The sequence below is a fragment of the Heterocephalus glaber genome, unplaced genomic scaffold (assembly GCF_053883595.1).
Source record: "Heterocephalus glaber isolate CG9 unplaced genomic scaffold, H.glaber_assembly_v1.0 deba00001497, whole genome shotgun sequence".
Classification (NCBI taxonomy): domain Eukaryota; kingdom Metazoa; phylum Chordata; class Mammalia; order Rodentia; family Bathyergidae; genus Heterocephalus; species Heterocephalus glaber.
The window spans coordinates 42,011,017-42,026,203 of record NW_028258320.1 but is presented as its reverse complement, the minus strand read 5'-3'; the positions used below and the strand labels follow the sequence as shown (position 1 = coordinate 42,026,203).

General features: G+C 42.5%; 1 pseudogene; it reads right to left on the bottom strand.

Annotated features, from left to right (window-relative positions):
- LOC101706548 (sperm flagella and cilia-associated protein 2-like) overlaps nt 1-15,187 on the bottom strand; it is a 43,736-nt pseudogene that overhangs the window by 16,268 nt on the left and 12,281 nt on the right.

Here is a 15,187-nt window from a genome sequence, read left to right as displayed (position 1 = left end):
AGGCGCAGTGCTACTGAGCTAAATCCCTGGACCTTTGAGTTAGTTTTTAACTTTTTATGGGTTCATCTGCAACCATCCCCCTGGGGTCCGGGAGTGAGGTTCCTCAGATTCCGCTCAAGGGGTAGTGAACACTTGACTTTCAAGTTTGAGGATCTAAACAGATTTCTTCCTGTGCAGTTGAACCTGAACTTGCTAAAGAAGCTCCCCGCGGCTCCCTGCTGACCTCAGCCTTTTCTGGAGGGTGAGGCTGGGGTCACACCACCGGGCAGAATCTGTGGAGCTAACACAGGTCAAGGTTTAGAGAGGGACTTCCTTTGGACACACGCATGGAAACTGGTTTTCTGGAGTTCACTGTCTCTGCTGACTTCATGGATGGAGGTGACCACAGGGTAAGGCTTCAGGTTTTGCTTGGCAGTGTCATCTCCCAGCTACTCTCCATGGATACATCCCAGACCGTGGCACGTTAAACTGACTTTGCCATTCTGGATAGAGGTCAGGCCACTGCCAGCTCCCCACAGAATATGGAATTCCTGCTCTGTTATGGGCTGGTGGACAATTCACCATTCCTAAAGGTGGCCTTCTCTTCAAACTTGGGAGGGGCTGGCAGGCATACTGGCCGTGCTGTGGCTCTCTGCCTTTCAGCATCTGTGCTGCTCCTCTGTCTTAATTACTTCTCTTGTTGCTGAGATGCAATGCCTGATACCCACAGCAGTAAGGAGCAAAGGCTTATTTGGGGTCACAGTTTGTAGAAATTTCAGTCCATAGTCAGCTGGCTGTAAGGCAGGCAGTGTGCCAAAGGTCATGGCAGAGGAGAAAGAGCTCAAGGCACAGCAGACAGCAAGCAGAGAGTGATCAGGGGAGAAGGAGGGAGAAAGACCCTTCCAGGCCACATCCCCAGTGACCACCTCCTAGCAGGCGTCGTCTCCCAACATCACATTTAGCTATAAACTCATCAGTGGACTAATCCTCTGATGAGCATCACACATCCATGATCCAATCACCGCCCCAAGTTCCCCCTGTGAGCACATGAGGCTTTCAGGGGACATCTAGATATAAACCATATGCCGGGCATGGTGCTGCACACCTGTAATCCCAGCACTTGGGAGGCTGAGGCAGGAGGATTGCTGTGAGTTTGAGGCCAGCCGGGTGTACACAGTGAGTTCAAGGCCAGCCTGAACTGAGTAGCAAGACCCTGTCTCAAAAATGTATATATATATAAACCATCTGAGGGGGATCTGGTGGAAGGCTGCGGAAGCTGCTGCTTGAGCTGAGACTCTGAGCTGTTCCTTGTGGGATGGGGAGAGACAAGTTGCTGGTAGTCAAAGCAGTGAAAGGCTGGGTTCCTGGTGATGGAGCAGTCCTCTACCTCAGATCTCTTAGAATTCAGGAGTAGACAGAGATAGCCACTTTCTCCTACATTTGTGCATCAATGAATCCTGGGTCTTTTTCTGTCTGTGATCCGTGGTTACTGTGAACTTAGTTTGCTGGGGGTCCTTGTCAGGGAGTGACACCACACAGTGCTTAAATTCCTCCTGTTCATGACACATATTCATTCCTAGGTCCTGCACAATGTGTTCAAAAGTGACTCTTGCTAGGACTGAGAATGAGCCACTTCTTGAGCAAGTTTTTGCCCTCCAGGGGCATGTAGGAGAAATATAATATATTCTTTTCAGTACCCTTCTGGCAGCTCCTTGAAGTTCTGTCCATCAAAGCAGGAATCTGTTTACCAATGCATATAGTTTCCAGACTGCATACATCTACCAGATCATGTTTTTGGCCCCATAAGAATGCCAAGAGCAGCCACGCATGATGTAATCCTAGCACTAGGAGGCTGAGGCAGGAGGATCACTATGAGTGCAAGGCCAGCCCAGGCTACATAGTGAGTTCAAGGCCACCCTGAGCTATATAGTAAGACCCTGCCTCAATAACAAAACAAAGCAAAACCATAAAAATAGAAGGAAAAAGAAAAAGAATTCCAGGTAGGCTCAAATTCCTATGGAGAGACTGGCCTATAAGGGGGCGCTACTACAGGAAGTATGTGAAAAGGTGAATTTGTTGCAGAAGCCAAAGTCTAATGTTCATGTCAGCATCTCAGAGCAGTTTTTCTGCCTTTCAGTCTCTGTGGACAATACACTTCTGGTGACAGCTTGCACAGCAGATGCCAGTGGTGATTTTACATTGACTTTTTCTTTCCTGCTGTCACAAGGCACCATAGGTAGTTAATATCTTTCCTCCACAAGCATATTTCATAACAGGTAGGAAGCGTCTCAGTCTCAATCACATTAAACATTTTACACCATCTGGTGGTTTGAGCCTTCCTGATTCCTGCTTCTCGATATGTCTCTGGAGGCTGGAGCTCTGTGAGTCTCCTCAGTGACCGACACACCTGCTGCTTTCCCAGTTACCTGTGCTGAGCCATCTTTACCTTAGCCAGGTGTCTTAGTTACTTTTCTCCTTGCTGAGACAAAATACCCAACACCCAAAGTTAAAGGGGGAAAGGTTTATTTAGCTCAAAGTTTGTAGAGGTTTCAATCCGTAATCAGCTGGCTCCAAGGCAGAGTGGCATGGAAAATTTGGGAAAGAGAAGATTGGAGAAGATGCTGTGCAGTTCCTCTTCAGTGTGAGCACACTGGTAGGACTGTACAATTCTTCTATGTCAGGAAGACGGCGGTGTGACTATATATCTTCCTTTGTTTTCCTCATGTCACCTCAGCTTTTTTTTCCCCCTCCCTTATGCAATAGTCTCAGGACCAGGACAGCAAATGCAGGTGCTGGACAGATAAATGATTTCTAAGCAAGAAACTACCGATACCTATAAAAATTTTCCTCCCAGTACTGTGAATTGAATCCAGGGCCTTCAAAATCAAATCAGCTACAACCTCAGTTCTTTTTTTTCTTTTTCTTTTTTTCTTTTTTTTAGTTTTGAGACAGGATCCCTCTAAGTTGCTAGGTTTTTCCAGGCTGGGGCTGAACTTACAACCCTCCTGCCTCAGCCTGTCAGAGAGCTGGGATTACAGGTAAGTACTACCACAACTGACTACAGTAACTGTAAAACCTTATAGCTCTGTTTCTTCATTTGAAAACCAAGGGGTTAGAGGCAAAGACTTCTGTGTCCTGACACTGTAAATATGTCTAATGGGCACCTATGATTCTGTTTCTGACTGGGGACATTTAGTGCAACTCTTAGCACCCTGGCTTTGAGGCATGGCTGCAGCAAAAAACAGGTCAAAGAAATGCCAGATGACCCAAATTCTCATTTTGAGAACATTGTGATATATTATGAATGAGTCCTTCTGAAGTATAGTTTGTACACCGAGTTAAATAATAACTAATTCTTGGATAGGAGGCACTTTGAAAGATAGGCTCTAATGAAATAATATGAATTGCAAATTGGAGCATTAAATTAAACATGATATTACATTTTTTTCTGTCATTTTGAGCTTTCTTCTTGGGAAAAAAATGAACTTCTACAGAAAGCAGAGGTTCCTGAGCTTTTCACATGGCCTTTTTGTGTCATTAATAACACAATCTGTAAGGGGTAGAAATAGGAGAAACAATCTTGTAGTCTTTTACTCAGATACTGAGTCCTGACCCTCTTAGTAGATTTTTAAGAAATTTTTTATAGTACTAGGGGATGAACTCAAGGCCTTTGCATTGAGCTACATCCCCAGCTCTTTTTTTTTTTTTTAGTTTTTATTTTGAGGCAACATCTCACTAAGTCACTAAGCTGCCCGCACTAGGCTCAAACTTGTGATCCTCCTGCCTCAGCCTCCCAAAATGCTGGGATTACAGGTGTGTGCCACCATTCCCAGCTTTATTCTGTTTAGGTTGCTATAAGAAAAATACCAAGACTGAATGGTTTAAATAATAAATATTTAGTTTTCACAGTTCTGGAAGCTGAGAAGTCCAAAATGTAGGTGCCAGCACATCAGGTCTTTGATGAATGCTTGCTTCCTGGTTTGCAGGTAGCCCTCTTTACCTTGTATCTTGACCTATGAGAACAGAGAGAAGAAACAAACTCTGTCTCCTCTTAACAAAGGCACTATTCCAGTTCATGAGGGTTCCACCCTCATCACCTCTCAAAACTCGAACTCCTAATTACCTCTCAAAGACCCAAACTCCTACTACTACAACATTGGTAGCTAGGATTTTGACCTAAGAATTTTGGGAAAACACAAACATTAAGACCATGACTGTAAGCTGGTGCCCAAGATGCTGGCCCTGAGGTAAACAGACCTTTGTGTGAGTTCTGGATCTACTTACAAGCCAGGAGGCAGGTTACTTAAACTTGCTGAGCCTGCAAGACTTACAGGTACAGGAACCTTCAGAAAACTTTTCCTTTGTGATTTCTTTTTTTTTTAAGACAGGATGTCATGTAGCCCAGGCTAGCCTCAAACTAGCAGCAATCCTCCTGCCTCAGCCTTTGGAGTGCTGGGATTATAGGCTTGTGCCACCTTGCCCAAACTCCAATTTCTTCTTTGATTGATGAGTTGCAGTATTTTTTTTGAGAGGGGGATTTGAGATAGGGTCTTGCTATGTAGTCCAGGCTAGCCTCAAACTGTCAGTGATCCTCCTGCTTCAGCCTCCTGAGTGCTGGGATTACAGGCGTGCATCACCACACCTAGCCTGAGTTACAGTATTTACAAGCATTTTTTTTCTTTCAGTACCAGGGAGCAAACTGAGGACCTTGCCCTTGCCAGGCAGGGACAGTCCTGCTGAGCTATATTGCTGGCCAAACATGTTGTTTAATTTCCAAGTAGTTGTGGAATTCTTTAATTTCTTACTTTTTAAATTTCTAATTTAATTCCATTGTGATTAGAAGACATTGTGTTTACACCTTTCCACATTTATTTACACTTGGTTTTTTCATACTGTTTAGTTTTTTGATTCTTTTCTTTTCTTTTTTTTTTTTTTGAGATAGGGTCTCACTTTATAGTTCAGGCTGGCTCTGAACTCACTGTGTAGCCCAGGATGGCCTCAAACACATGGAAATCCTCCTGCCTCAGCCTCCTAAGTGGTGGGACTACAGGTGTGTGCCATCACACCCTGCTATTTTTTGTTTCTTGAGACAAGGTCTTCAACTTGCCCGGTAACCTGGGCTGGGCTGGAGCTCTTGATCTGCTTCAGTCTCCCCAGTGCTTGACTTACACATGTGTGCCACTGTGTGTGCCTTACCCACTTTTTTTTTTCCATCCTGGAGAATGTTCTCTAAGTGTGCTTAGAAAGAAAGTATATTCTGCTCTTATGGGTGAAATGCTCTATAATTGTCAGGGTTTTTAAAATATACTTTCTTATTTCTTAGCTAGTTTATTTCTTGTCCTTTTTTCCATATATTTTGTTCTTTATTATTGGGTGCATGCACAATTACAATTGCTATATCTCTTGAGGTAGTGACCATTTTATTCTTTAAAAACTGTCCCTCTTTGGTTCTAGTATTAATCCTCATTTTTATTTTTAGCCTGAATCCCTAAGGGACACCTCTGCATCCACATAACTTAGTGGTTAACCGTTGATCTGGGCAGAGGTTGGTTTCAACACGTTGAGCCCGTTCACTTTCACCCTCCACTGCTGTGACAGTCAGAGACCGCAAAGCCTTTTTTGCTATGAACCATGACTCTTCACTAGGGTCTACAGATTCCCAAGAGGTAACTAAAAACAGAACAAAATGCCTTTCATTTTGTATCCTTTGTTTCTGTAAATCTTGGGTCAGTGTCTTTCTCAGCTCTCCCTAGGCTATATTGATCATTCAGGAAGTGAATAAGAGCTGGCCGAACAGGGTTGATTAGCCTTAAATTTACAGAATCTCATCCCCCTTCAGTCTGAGGGCACCAAGATAAGAGGTTACAGGGACATTCAGCTGCATCTGGAAGCCTCCAGCCATTGTCCAAAACCTGTGATCATCTGGATATCAGGAAAGGTAGGGCTCCACGTTGACTGAAACCACCACAGACAGATGCAGCCCTTTCCTGGGAAGGAAACCACTCCATAAAGACTCCAGAGATATGACACCAGGACTGAGATAATGAACAATTGGACCCCAGTCCACCAGCTGATCCTTAAAAACTGGCCTCCCATCTTGGCAGGTGGGCCGGTCTCAACCCTTGCATCTGAGTGTGCCCTCTCCAGCTACCTAAACTGCAATCTTTTTCTATATTCCCTCTAATTTTCCAATTAAAGCTCTTTCCTATGAAGGTGTGCTTTTGTTTTAATTTCCATTTCTATTAAAGCAAGGATCCAAGCTACACAGAGATATGGGGTAGGAACAGACCTCAGCAAGAAGCCTGCAAATGCCTGTTTTCACCCACAGTTCTAGTGGTTCTGTTTTGAATAAATACCTCTCAACTTGTTGTTTGCCTTTGGTTGATCTCCAGAACCCTGAAATGATTGTTTTTGATAATTGTGTCTAGTTTTATTATTGGGTTTTTTGGGGGGGGGATGTCTACATCTTGATACTGTTGTAGTTGATATCCCATTTTGACACATTTGAAAGTTTTTAATCTATCAAACTTTTCTCAAAAGGCTTCTCTCCCACCTGCAAACTTTAAGAGACAGACTTTCATATTTTGTCTTACTTGTAGTTATAAACACCTTACCTAGTTCTAAAGAAGACTTCTTATCTTATTTTAGTAATAAAACTCTTGCTTTTTAATGACAGCATTGAGATATTCACTTCATTTTTAAGCATTCATGAAGCATAAGTAGAAATCAGAGTAACCTAAGGAGTTCCAAGTAACCATCAATCAGTCAACATTCTTTTCTCCTGTTCTCTTTCTTAGCCTGTTGGTCTCCAGTTTCCATGGGATTTGGGGTTTGGGAAGAAATCTAATCACACTGGCACATGTTACTAGCTTGGAGAGACAGGCACAGTGGGCAGAAGAGAGAGTGGCTGGAAAATCATATCCAGCTCTCAGAAGCTTTGATGAAATGAATCTGGATTTCTCAAGGCAAATAGATCTAAGTAGTTTAATGATACTTTAAGATAATACAAGCATATCATTTTTCAAAAGTCTCAAGTAAGGTGGGTGTGGTGGTAAATGCCTGTAATCGTAGCACTCAGGAGGCTGAGGCAGGAGAATTGCCCTTGAGTTCAAGGCCAGCCTAAACTGTATAGCAAGACCTTGTCTCAAAAAAAAAAGAAAGCAAGCAAGCAGTGGGGATGTAGCTCATTGCAAAGACCCTGGACTCAATCCCCAGTATGCAAAATGGAGAGAGAGGGGGGAAGGAGAGAGAGCTAGGAGGCTGGGTATGTATTTCAGTGCAGAGGCCCTGAGTTCAACCCCCTGCACTGCAAAATGATAATAATAATTTTGAATTTTTAAATAACATCAGGCGTAAAAATAACATTGCACAAGTAGTACAGATAATTCTGTATCCCCTTTGCACAGTCCCCTCACATACTAACATCACACATAGCCACATGACAATTACCAAACCCAGGAAATTAATATTGTTTCTTTTTATTTTATTTATTTTGGTACCGGGCATTGAACTTGGGACCTTGCACTTGCGAAGCAGGTGGCAGAAGCACTGAGCTAAATACCCGGCCCTCAGGAAATTAATATTGACATAAGACTATTAAGTAATCTACAGACCTTCAAATGTTTCCAATTATCTCACCAACATTATTTTTCTGGACCAGTATAAATCAGCATCATACATTGCATTTAGTTTTCATAATCCTCCAGTCTGGGAGAGTTCCTCTGTCTTTTTTTGTCTTTCAGGCCTTGAAATTGTTGAAGAGCACTGTGCAGTAATTTATAGAAAGTCTCTCAATTTGGGTTTGCATCACAGTTAAATTCAGGTTGTGCATTTTTAAAAAATCCACAGAAATGATGTTGTGGCCTTCTCCTATAATATCAGGAGGTATATGATGTTGATATGTCACATTACTAGTAATGTTAACTTTGTACAATTAAGATGGTATCTGGTGGTTTCTCCACCATAAAGTTAGTTTTTCCCTTTGCAATTAGTATCTTATGGAAGGATACTTCTTCTATGTAAATATCCTATTTTTTCATATATACGTTTACCAACTAATTTTAGTATCCATGATGATCCTTTATCTATTTGGTTTGCTGTCATAAAATACCATAAAACACATGACTTATAAACAACTGGAATTTACTTCTCACAGTTCTGGAGGATGTGAAGCTCCAAGATGAAGATGCCTGCAGATATGGGGTCTGATAAGGGCTCAGCAGGGTCTCCCTGAGTCCCATTTTACCCGGGTGGACTTGAATTATTGTAGGATTCTTGGACCTAGATGACCATGGAGTAGAAGGAAGCCTGTTCAAGAGTAGAAACCAGGCCTCGTGTGAAGTGGCTTGTCCTGGATATGCTGCTGGTGGCTACAGAACGAGAACCTGAGTGCAGACTGCTGCTCTGTTCTCCACTGGTCTCCATAACAATGAACAGGGAGATGTCATAGAGGATCTTTTCAGAGATCTGACTGTGATCCTCAGACCTAGGATGAAGAGAGGAAACATGGAAGGGACAGTGGCCCACATTCTGGGAATTTCCCTCAGTTGAATCTCATTAAATGTTCTCACTCATTTTTTTTTTTTTTTTGGCGGTACTGGAGATCAAACTCAGGACCTTGCACTTTCAAGGCAGGCACGGTGCTACTGAGCTAAATCCCCAGCCCATAAATGTTCTCTTTCTAATGACAACCACGAGTCATATTAATTATCAGTGTTCAAAGAGGAAAAAACTGGCTTTAAAGATATGGTAGGTACAAAATGTTTCTACATTAGTGATTTGGCCAGAGAAATATTTTGATTTCTACATTGCCAATTCCTGTCTCCTTCCACAGGGTCCAAGGGTTGAGTCAATAGAATTTGTTCCCTAGCCAGTCCTACCTGATGCTAGAGGGACAGGGAGCTGAGCCCGTTGCGGAGTGCAGCGGGCTGCAATTAGATACATCTTCCTGCTCGTGGGCACGATGGAGACCCAATTCATCCTTCCCAGCTCTATAGTATCAAACAACAATATTAAAGGGGGGTGGACAGCAGCAAGTCATGATCCAGAGAGACCTCAAACTGCTCACACTTCTTTCATACTAAGGAAAATTGTGAAAATTTTGTGTAAATCTGTATGTTGGGCTGGAGTTGATCTAACAAATCAGACCTCCATGCTGGAAGTCTAAGAAGACCTTAAATAAACTGTCTGAACATTTTGCTCTGAACCTATTTCCCCAACATTATTAACCTCCCTTCACAGATAACAAAAACTGAGGTGAGAGAAATTAAATAATTTGTCTAAGGGACAAACTAGTAAGTGACAGAGCTAGAATGGGACTTCCAAAACCTTAGACTTGATCTTAATCATTATATCATATTTACTGTGCCAAACCAGCTAGTACGCCACCAAACACTTCTCTTCACTTTGAGGAGAGTGGGGTGAGGGGTGTGGTGACAGCACTGCTCTACCCTGTCTTTTTCTTATACACAGTTTTTATTTATTTATTTATTAGTTTTTAGTACCAGGGATTGAACTCAGGACCTTGCACTTGCAAGGCAAGTGCAGCACCACTGAGCTAAATCTGCAGCCTGATAGACCAGACTTCTAATGGCCATATAAGAATACCTCATAGAGGGCCGGGGATTTAGCTCAGTTGTTTCGCTGCCTGCTATGCAAGCACAAGGACCCCAGTTCAATCCCTGGTATCAAAAAAAAAAAAAAAGAATACCTCTTAGAGGATGCCCATCCTTTCCCCTGACTCCTGCCCTTTCTCAATGACTCAGAATATTTCTCTGTTAGCACTTGGCTATATATTTTTTTTACTGTCTTATTATGAAATATACTGAAAAGTCCAGATAACTCCAATGTGTAGTTAAATGAATTACTTGAGGTGAGCTGTCTTATAATTACTTCCCAGGCCAGGAATCAGTGCACAGTGAACACTCTGGAGCCCACCATATGATCCCTTGCTCCTCCTGACTCTCAGCTATGGCATTTTAAAAGGTCAATGTAATATGATGTTCATGATCTAATTGCTTTGGACCACATTAGAGGTGCAACCTTTGTCCATAAAGGGACAGATTCTTTTTCTGAGCTTTGCATGAAGTTCAGGATCATCTGACTGCCCAGAATTTTTAAAAAGTTGTACATGTCTTGATAGTCATTCCAAGACCATAACTTTGCTGAAGAGTTTTTTGCTTTCAGGCCTTTTCTAATGACTATTTCCAGATGCCTAGATCTGCTTGTCCTGCTATTGGATCTCACGTTCCTAAAAATAGCCTCCTTTCATGTTTTATCCTGGCTTTTTGGGCCTCCCCAGTGATCTCTCATCTGGGTCCTTGCCTTCTGTCTAATTACCTCTGTCCTGAAACCTCTGCCAGGCAATTCTGCCTTCTCTTGTAATGCCAACATTGACCCACTTCAATCCCCACTAATAAGAACTTTTTCCCTACCTGAGCCAAAAAGGGATTCTCTCAAAACCATATGGAGGGGACACAGGCATTGTAGTGCTTCCTTGCTCTCAAATATACCATGTACTCAGAGAAATGATGCCCTGGAATTATACCACTGGGGGTCATTTCCTTCAGTCCCTTTGATCTTTCATATTTTTGTTATAGGTAGTACTAGGAATGTGAATGTCATGCAGGTCTATCCCTCAGCCATAGGATGGAGCTAATCCTGAGCTCCATGTGCTGATGGAGGGGGTTACACTCCCCCAACTCATGACAGGATAAAAATTGTAAATGTTAGAAACAAAGCTTCAGTGAGATTAACCATGGAAACCATGTGGCATAAATCAAAGAAATCAGGGACAGAGTAAAGCAGCAATATTTTCATTGAGATGAAGATAAAAATGAAGAAAATCCATGAACAATTCGGTGATATCCTGGCACACTTCTGCGTGTGGTGAATTGACACCAGTCCTATCCAAGTTCTCTTGGCCCAGCAATGTTCTTATTCTTCAGTCAAATGATTTTTAGGCCAGCATTGGTTGAAGTTTCACCTTGGTAACAGGTTATGTGAAATAGTATCCAAATTAGAATCATTCTTACTTATCCCTGGCAACATCTTGCCTAAACCTGAGAGTAGGGAGAAGTGACTCTCTAAGGAGAACTAAGGCAAGGCCTTCTCAGAAGATCATGAAATTGATGCTAACAAGGGGAGAAAAGAAGGCCGCAGATGTCCACTTCATGGGCTATGGCAATGGGCGTGCAATAGGGGAGTGACTCCCAAACTGTAATCCATGAGCAATTCAATGTGTCTGGGCTCTTGCTTCTTTCTCTCCATGTAGCCTTGGCTGGCCTTGAACTCATGGCGATCCTCCTGCTTCAGCCTTCTAATTGCTGGGATTTACAGGTGTGCACCACTCACTGAACTTAGGGCTCTTGATTTTTAAAAGATGCAGAGACACACTGAGGCAGACAATCTAGGGATGAAACTTTGCAATCAGTAATTTTTTTTTTGAGACAGGGTCTTGCTATCACTATGTAGCCTAGGCTGGCTTCAAACTTCTGGCAGTACTCCTGCCTCAGCCTCCCAAGTGCTGGGATTACAGGCGCATGCCACCATGTTCAGTGATTTTTGTCGTACTTCACCACTGATTTTGCTGTGCAGTGAGGCTGGGAACTAGCGCCCAATGTAGAATGATGGTTCAGGACCAAGGACAGCAGCCCGGTGCCCCCACTCCTCTGGCAGACCCTCTGTGGGCCTGGGTGGAAAGGGGTTTGGGAAGGACAAATCTCTAAAGAGGGCCTTTCACAAAGCAAGGCCAGATGAAAGAAGGTGACGCTGCCATTTCTTGGCAATTCCAGTGTTCAGATCATTCTTTCCATTTGAGCCCCTTTGTGCTGTCAAAGCCAGGTTCTTGCTTTGTCCCCTGGCACCTGGATTCAAGGCCTTGCAAAGCTTTCATCTTTATCAGCCCTTAATATAGCAATAAATCTATGGCTGGTCCTTGTGAGAAAGGCACACAGAAAAAGCAAAGCAGCTGCTGGCTTAACACTCTGCCATTGTCCAAAAAGCGTTGTGAGAGGGGAGAAAAAGGATTTTAACATCCAGCAGTTTAAAAAGTTCAAAGATTTCACTGCAGAAGCTGCTCTCAGATCTCCCAGATGTCAGCAGCCCTGGAGAAATACAACCTAGAGTGAACAAACCTGTCCTAGTGCCAAACAGGAAATGTCTGTCCACTGCCCTGGAGGAGGATAGGAGAGGCAGTTGGGCAGGGGCTGGCCTGTGCTGGCACCCTAGAGTCCATTCCTAGACTCCACTGCTCTTCCTTCTCTGAACAGGGCCACATATTTCCTAGTGAAGAACCTTTAGCTCTTCTCTCTGTGAAAGTCAAAAGGAGACAAGGTGTTCATTTAGAGCCCTGCTTCTAAACTATAACATGCACAGATCTGAGGGATCTGTTAAATGCAGATCCTGGGGTTGGGGTGTAGCTCAGTGGTAGAGCACTTGCCTAGCATGTGTGAAGCCCTGGGTTCCATCTCTGGCAGCACAAAACACAAAAACAAAACAAAAAATTTTCCAACTACCAGATTGATTTTTCTAATTACCAGCTAAATTCTAATTACCAGCTTCTTGGTCTTAGAAGGCCTATTCCCTGCCATTTAAAATGCAAATTACTTGGATTTTCTCATGAAGCTAGCTTAATATAAAATTATTCACAAAATAAAACAAATTTTCATTAACTGACCTGTCTAATGGAATCATTGACTTGAAGTGATAATCATATAATTTCTCTTAACTATCTTCTAAATGGATCCTGTTTTTTCTTCCTTGAGAAGTGATGGTAATTATTACAATAGGGGCTATGTATTTCTTGGTATTAATAAAAATTAAGAGCTGATTTTTAAGGAGTACTTAAATATACCAGGCAGTGAGCTAAGAATTTTCTACATTATATGTCAGTTACTTCTTATAATACAAGACTTGTAATTCTTATAATGACTTGTAATTCTTACAACATAAGACTTGTTATGATTCTTATTTTATTTTACTTTTTTGGTACCGGGGATCAAACTCGGGACCTTGCACTTACAAGGCAGGCGGCAGCACCACTGACCTATATCCCTGGCCCATGATTCTCATTTTATTGATGGGGAAATAGGCACAAAATTTTCTAACTTGCCCAAGATTACAAGGTGGTACCACTGGAGCTGCTATTTTCATCCCAGGCAGTTTAGCTCCAGAGTCCATTTGGATGATCACTGCGCTAGACTTGAGATATTCTTGCACAAGTGAGGAAGGTCCTAACAGAGGGTAATCATAATGTTTATTTCAGGAGAGAAACAGAGAGAAAGGAAACCAAAATTAATTGGTTAAATAGGATCAGGTATATATCTACTATGCAGCTATTAACTAACAAAGTCAAAGCTACATGTATAGACATAGAAGGCTGAAAAAGGTTATTGATGAAAAAAAGTGCATTACAAGGTAACATATACAATATAGGCTCATTTGTGTTTTTAAAACCACAACAACCAAAAGCCATATAGACATCTTTATTTCCATCTAGAAAAAGGTCTGGAAAGGAAGGTGTAAACCAAATTAATGCTAGAATGTGGATGGTGTTGTGATTTAGATCTAAAATGTTCCCCCAAATTCTCATGTGGTGGAAGGTGATTGAATCATGGAGTTGCCATACTCATGATGACTTTGTACCTGACCTGCTGTTAGGAAGTGGGGCTTGGTGAGAGGTGGGTCACTGAGGACACAACCTGGAATGCTATGTCTACCCCACCTCACATACCAGTGTCTCCTTTGCTCTCTGCTTCTGATGCCATGACATGAGCAGCTTTTCTCTGCCAGACCCTTCCCACCAGATCCTTCCAGCCTTGGAGCCAGCCAACTTAGGAATGAATTCCCTAAAAATTATGAGCCAAAATAAACAAATAAACCTCTTTTCTTAATTTGTGGGTATAGGGCTGTGGATTTAGCTAGGGCTGGGGATTTAACTCAGTGGTTTTGCCGCCTGCTGCACAGGCGCAAGGACCTGAGTTTCATCCCGGGAACCAAAAACCCCCCAAAAAACAAAAACAAATTTGTGAGTATAAGGTATTGTGTTTCAGTAAAGGAGAAAGGAACTAAGATAACTCTAGTGCTGTTTGGGAATGGGGCTAGAAGTATGAGTATAAATTAGCTCACAACCAAGTACTGGTAGCAGAAGGGCATATATTATTGTCCCTGGTTCCTCCCTTTTTCTCTGCTTCTGGTATGCCACAGGATGAGCAGCTGTCCTCCAGCCAGGCCTTTCCACCAGCCTCGCAATTTCCACCTGAGAGCCACCTGCCCAAACACTGGAAGTGTGAGCCAAAACAAGCCTCTGCTCCTTTAAATTGTGGGTGGTGGGTATTTTGTCCTAGTGACAAAAAAGTGACTAAGACAGAAGATATACACCAAATTAAATGAGAATAGAAATGTATAAAGGGAGAGATTTTTGCTTTCAATGATATGCTTCTGTATTAATCAGTTTTTGCAATGAGCACATAATATTTAGAACACTAAGAAAAAATGTTTTTGCTATAAAGAGAAAATTGGAAGAATATTCTTCAGTTAATTGTTTTTCTGGGGAGCTAGGAAATGGGTTGACTTGTTTTCTGTTGCATATTTCTGTAATGCTAATTTTTTTGAGGTACTGGGGATCAAACCCATGAATATTCAGCCACTAAGCTACTTTCCAGCACCCTCTCCTCTTTTCTTCAGTTCTGCAAATTGAACTCAGTACTTTTACCCCAGCCCTTTCTAAATGTTTTTAAATTTTGAGACAGGATCTTGTGAAGCCACTACATTGCCTGGGCTGGGCTTGACCCTGTGATCCTCCTGCCTTAGCCTGCCCAGTACTGTAGCTGGAATTACAGCCAGGTGCTACCACTTCCAGGTGTAATTTACTTTTGCATAAAAGAGATGATATAATTATATTGTTCATGTGGTGCTTCTGGAATCAATGGTATCTTGGAGACTTTCTTAGCCTGTGTCTAAGTTAGCAAAGTGAAAAACTACATGGAAAGTCTTGCTGGAGGAATATGTGTGTTGCCAAAGCCGGTGATATCCTAGGTTTGGTATTGCAGCCCCCCACCTTCTCCAGGCTCAGCAGGTCTCACCAGGCTCAGCCGCCTGAGACTCAGTTTCTAACCAGCTTCCAGCAGGTCGCACTTGGAGCAGCAAGACTCTACAGTATTTTGCTTAGTACTTGCAATGGGCTGAGGATCCTAAGTACTGAGAACCT